The sequence below is a fragment of the Eubalaena glacialis genome, chromosome 14 (genome assembly GCF_028564815.1).
Source record: "Eubalaena glacialis isolate mEubGla1 chromosome 14, mEubGla1.1.hap2.+ XY, whole genome shotgun sequence".
NCBI classification, from domain to species: Eukaryota; Metazoa; Chordata; class Mammalia; order Artiodactyla; family Balaenidae; genus Eubalaena; species Eubalaena glacialis.
Genome location: NC_083729.1, coordinates 90,285,542 through 90,291,621, shown reverse-complemented (window position 1 = coordinate 90,291,621; position 6,080 = coordinate 90,285,542). Strand labels below are relative to the sequence as shown.

The 6,080-nt window shown below is 39.5% G+C and overlaps 1 protein-coding gene across 1 annotated transcript in view; it reads right to left on the bottom strand.

Moving 5' to 3' along the window:
* Positions 1 to 5,783: 5,783 nt before the first annotated feature.
* LOC133074581 (sodium/hydrogen exchanger 2) overlaps positions 5,784 to 6,080 on the bottom strand; it is a 467,777-nt gene continuing 467,480 nt past the window's right edge. The window contains exon 16 of the mRNA XM_061168501.1: positions 5,784 to 5,812. The gene's annotated coding sequence lies outside the window, so the exon portion shown is untranslated. The remainder of the gene's footprint in view (positions 5,813 to 6,080) is intronic.

The following is a 6,080-nucleotide window of genomic DNA, read 5'->3' as shown; positions in this document are numbered from 1 at the left end:
TGAACTGGCCGCATAACTTTGTTATTTTGAGAGCGGAGGCCACAACTCTTCAGCAATGGATTGCTGTATTTTCTTTCTGGAAAGTCTTGTGATTACTGAACAGGAACAGAAGGATGGCTAGTAGGAGCTCCCTGAGTGGGAAAAGAGGAAGAAGAGGGAATAAGACTTTCGAGTTACCTGCTTGGTAGAATCTCTGGGCAGGATTGCTGAAGAGGACGCTTTAGGTAATCAATGGATGCCTCTCCTCCTGGTTCACCTCCAAGTCACTCCAAGGACTCAAAGCATCAGACACTATTTTAAGGTAAAGAATCAGAAAGTACTTTAATTACATGACATATCAATATGGAATGTGCTTTCTGTACTACTTTCTTGATTCACTCTGTGTGTGTGTGAAGGAGAGCAATGACAGAGGTTTAAATTTAATAGGGGTCAACTCAAAGCCAATTTTGGCCTGAAGTTGGAAAATTAGAAAATGCAGAAGTAGAAAGAATTAAATAAACAGCATGTAATAAAAAAATGTGGAAGTTCCCCATGAAAATATATACACTTTCTTTCCTATTAATTAGTTACTGTCTGGATCGTAAATCCCAACTTGAAGATATTACCAAACACTGATATTACCAAACAAAGCCTACTGGCCAGAAGGCAAATGTGTACTCATCCCAGAGGTCCATATAAATAGAGAGAAAGAGAACGGGTGACTCAAGCATGATTTTATCCTTGCTGCCTCCAAGGCATCGAAGGTTATTATTAAACATCTCAGGGACAGGGTTGGAATTAAACAAATTGTCTCCAGGAATCTTTTTTAAAATTATTTATACATTTGAAGTTTGTTATCTAAAGAGAACACCTAATACAGATGATAATATTGATACAATCCTGATTATTCCTATGGGACAGTAAATAAATTCAGAGCTTAGCTTGTTTTCCTCTTTTTCAAGAAATATTATTTCTATTTATGTGTGCTATTATAAAGAGTAGGAGGATACTGGAGAATGAAAGCATTAACCATGTAGCAAAGTAAAGACACACACTGATTAAAGGAAGTAGAAGAGGTTTAACATGAGAAAGAGATACTAAGGTGTTAGCCAAAAAAAAGTAAGCCTGACAACATCCAGTGTTGGTGCAGCTGTAGAGATACAAGACTCTCAAACACAGTTAATGGGATTATAATTTAGTGCAGCCACTCTGGAGGGCATTTTGGCAGAATCAGGTATAACTGAGAAGGTTCATGTCCGGAAATTCCACACTTCCACGACGAGCATCCAGAGAATGAGGAAATTAGGTCAATAATCAAACCCTATCAGGTACTCTTGTCTTCCCGATCAGTGTTCGTGGAAAATTTCAGAGGAAGGGCACTCTCTGTGCAATTCAGAATGCCATTACACCACATTAGATGTAGTGTGGCATTACAGTTGCCATCTTGATTGCAGACTTAGATATAGGTTCTTTTCCTGGCTCTGGCATTGAACTAACTGCTGCTTGACATTGTGTAAATTATCTAATTTTTCTGTCTTAATTTCCTCATATGCAGCATGTCAGCAATAGTAATATCCACTTCATAGACTTATTAAAAGGATTATTTAAGAAAACGTATGTAAAGTATTTAGGAAAGTTCCTAGACAGAGTAAGTATTCAGTAAATATAGTTCTATAGATACAGCAATTGTAACTATTAGTATACAGGCTTTTTTCAGACAAGCTGCTTAAGCATGTTGTCTATTAATTTTTTAATAGCATAAGCTATTGTCTTTAGAAGGCAAAGTCACCCTGGGCATTTGGACCACCCTCAGGAGCAAGGCATGGCTGCTGAGGGAAGCAGCAGTGTCGAAAGACAAGATCCTCAGCCACATAGACAGACAGTACTCAGCTGAAGACTAGGAGATCCCCACAGCCTCTATAAAGCTGGCAATTGCTGATGTGTTTGGACTTTAGCCCCACAGATACCCAGAGGGAAGGTTAAGGGTTACAGAGTTTCTCCTTCACCACTACACACAACCCCTGAAGGAAGAGTCTAAAGTCAGCCAATAGGAAAGTTGATGGTGATGATGGTGATGACGATGATGACAGGTCATACTATGTGCCAGGCACTGTTCCCAGCAATTGACTATATTCTCCCTCATTAACCCCACAGCAATCTTCCGAGGTAGGTACTATTCTTATCCTCACTTTAAAGATGGGGTAAGGGAGGGACACTGACAAGAAATAAGTTGCTCACAATAACACAGTTAGTAAATAGTGGAACCAGCGTGTGCACTTAGATGGACGGTTTCCAAGTTTCCTGGCTCTTAACCACCAGCAATGGGTCTGAAATCAAGAACCTAAATAGAGGCTAAAGGCATGGATCCTTTGCCAGAACCCATTACCCCACCTGCCAGATAGATCTTGGGAAAGAGTCGTTAAGCTACATGGTAGAAGCTGGTTGTATTGGGTCTAAGCTGTGTTTGAGTGAGGCCAGTGTTCAGCTGGTGCAAAGTGTGCAAATCAACGTTATAGTAGTTTAAGCTTGAGCTTAACAGGAAAATATTATTCTGATACTGCTGTTCTCTAAGAGAGAGAAGTCTTCCTCCATTCTTTTATATGTACAAAATAATAATAATCATTTTAGAAAGCTGAGCGTGCAGAAGCTAAATCTACAGTTTATTTCTTTTTTAAGTAATCACTTTAAGTAGGCTCTTGCAAACCACTTAGCCAAGGGGAGGTCCTAACACACTGATGTTATTGATAATGTGCTCGTCTATTCTTGACTGACATCTTGTGTTGCTCTGTGCCCCCAACTGCTGCTATGAGCGTGCAATTTCCATTGACTTCGTAGAATTGCAAGCTGGTTGGCTTCTTGGAAGTAGAGAGGGAAAAGGCTAGAAACATATCCTTGGCTGACACAGAAGGAAAAGAATGCTGCAAATCTGATGAATAATAACAGTCCTATTTGGATGAAGCTGCCAGAAAATAGAAGCAAACAATCTTAAGATGGGTCAAGGCTACTTTCTACAGAGAATGGCGTGTAATGCTATCTGATGAGGGGAATGCATTTGTTTCTTTTCTCTTGTGCCTGCTAAGTTATGTAGGATTGAAGGGGTTGGAAGAATAGGGAAGTTACAGAGATGCAACCTGAGTGGCACCAGGAAGGGGGCACTGCACAATTCCAGAGGTTAGGATGTAGATTCTTTGGCCAAAAGCAGACCGTTTTGCAATTGTGTATGCTTGCAAGGGAAATAATGGCTTTCCATTAGTCAGTATGAGTAACCCTGACAATATATGTTTGAAAGGCTTTTTTAAAAAAAATGCACTGGGATTATTTGTTAGGCTGAAACACTTAGAAAATCACTTTTAGTAATGTGGCATGGAGCAAATTAATGTGTGTTCATGTGCCTGTACCGTGTTTCTGATTTTTCTTTTTCTGTCTACGTGAGGAAAACCCAGCAATAATGCCCTGATGCTTAGATGTTTAGGCATGCGGAGAAGGGAGTCCCAGCAGCTGGAGGAATATGGGTTTCAAACCAGTAAGATATTGAGCACGCACTGGACCGAGTGATACTATTTAGACCGAGAGTGAACAGCATCAGCGGTTCATACCCTTTTTTTCTCAAAGTATCAGTGCTTTTTTTATTGATTGACCAGAAAGTTAGCCTTTATTTACATTTATCATAAATATATGATAAATTTTTAATTTTTAAGTTAAATTTGTCTGTGAAAGATTTGGTGTAAAGAAATGCTTAATTTTTAATCAAATAGATTAATAATTTTCTATATAATTTGGGTCATCAGTTTCATACTTAGAAATCCTTTGCTCTTTCTAAAAATAGTTAAACCATTGTTTTTTCTTCGCAGTTTTAGTGCTAGTGATATTGATGGTGATGCTTTCATATTTTACACTCAATCCTTCCATGTATCTGAAATTCTATCCTCAACCATGCTTATTTAAAACTAAGATATTTAGATCACATTTTAAAATATATAGTTGTTGAATTCAGTTAGCAAGAGTGTTGATCCAGTTTTTCATAATGACTACCATCACCAACTTCAATCCAGGTAATATGCTTTAAAAAAACACACACACACACAATCTGTACGGTTAAGTATTTTTCCTGAGAGAGCCTTTAACCTTTTCAGACATTCTGTAAGAAACCCAATCGCTTTTAAACCCCAGAGAAATAACACAGAGCACTTAAAGATTACAATTATTATGTGATATGTTATCAGCAATATTTTTTTACCAGGTAGCTGTAGTTTTAAAAAACAAAACAGTGCTAAATGTTGGTCATTTTAGTGCTATTTTGTGAGCTATCCTCTGCACCCTTAAGATAAATTCTTAACTCTTGTCTGCCAGGTCACTGAGTACATTGCTGGTATCACCACTAACAACTAAAACAATAGCTCCTGCAATCAGAACAGTCCGGTACCCAGACTGCAAGCTCCCCCACTCCCAAATGCAATATTACACACAGAAGTAAGCACAGCCTTTGTCTTCGACAAGAATTGAATGAGCACAAGAAAAAGAAAAGATAGCAGAGAGTAAGAGGAACATTAGGCTTTTCCAGGTTCTAAAATAAAAGTCTCAAAACTTGTCCCTCACCTTAAACTACCTCCTTCTGCACAGGAGGGGAATTAGATGTTTTATTGAGAACAGAAGTTTAAATTATAGAAAAATCACTGTCATTCCATCAATGGTCCTAATGGAGAATCGCTTATTCTAAGAATGTGGTTCACTCCACTTTTACATGAAACCCTTAATAAAGTATGGCTGTAACTTCTTTGAGGGAAGTCAACTGGGCCTACGTTGTCTATAATTACACCCTAAAATATCCTGTTACATTCAGAAAAAAGACTTAAATCCATATGAATAAAAAGTAGTTAGATGGGAATGACCTGAGGCTGTCCATCACATAATCCACAGAGAGAAATCAAAAGTTTTACAGAGAAATCTCACATATAGCATTTGTGGATTATTGGACACATTTGTTCTTAAATTAATTATATATTAAAATATACCTAGTTCTCTCTCACCAGTATGGATTTATCTATTCTCAACAAATGGTTTAGCTGTCAAAAATAAATGTTGCCATTCATTGTAAACAAAAGAAGAAAGGGAATTTTGGTGAGTATTACTGTAACAGCAAGAGCAATTATTATGTACCAGACTTCGGACTAGAACAGGTGTCCCCAACCCCCGGGCTGTGGACCAGTACGGTCCGTGGCCTGTTAGGAACCGGGCTGCACAGCAGGAGGTGAGTGGCAGGCATGAGCAAAGCTTCATCCGTCGCTCCCCACCGCTCCCCATTGCTCATATTACCGCCTGAACCATATCCCCTCCCCAACCTCGGTCCATGAAAAAATTGTCTTCCAGGAAACCGGTCCCTGGTGCCAAAAATGTTGGGGACCGCTGGACGAGAAGATTCCTTCGCACCTCTGGATGTCTACCAGCAAACCAGGTGTGCAGCTTTCCTTACACGATTCTTCCATTACAATGCTCATCACTCTGGAGTGTGAAAACACTCTGTATTTAACTTCTCATTGTATAACACATGTGACTAGTGTGTGGATGAGTTAGTAAATCTCAGATATCAGTTACCTGTGCTTTAGTGATAGAAAGCAGCCAATCCTGGGATTAAGTCATTTCTAAAGGCTCTTTGAAGACAGTCACTTTGTGAAAGAGGTGAATGGCTATGGCAGATGATGTGACAATAGCCCGCCATGTCGGCACGAAGTTCCAGAATGGAATTGGTCTCACATGAAACAGCCATAGAAGAGAATCATCTGTCTCCCTAGTCATTAACGCTCAGAGGCACACCAGCTGAGGAAACCGCAGCAAACTGTTAGGAGGAGGAGAAGGAAAACATGATTTAGTTCATAGTTCTTTCCATGAACATGTTTCCCCGGAAAGGTATTCAATGGTACGCACATGGATGTCACAGATATGGACAGATGTACAATTGCATTGGAATATCTGGTCTCCCTATGTGAATGGGCTGTGGTTTTGATCCAGAGGCCCCCAGTGAAGATGCAGATGTGGATAAAGGAATACTCTGCAGACACACTGGCTAAAATGCAGGGCTCTGGGAGAACGCCCGACTGCTTCCC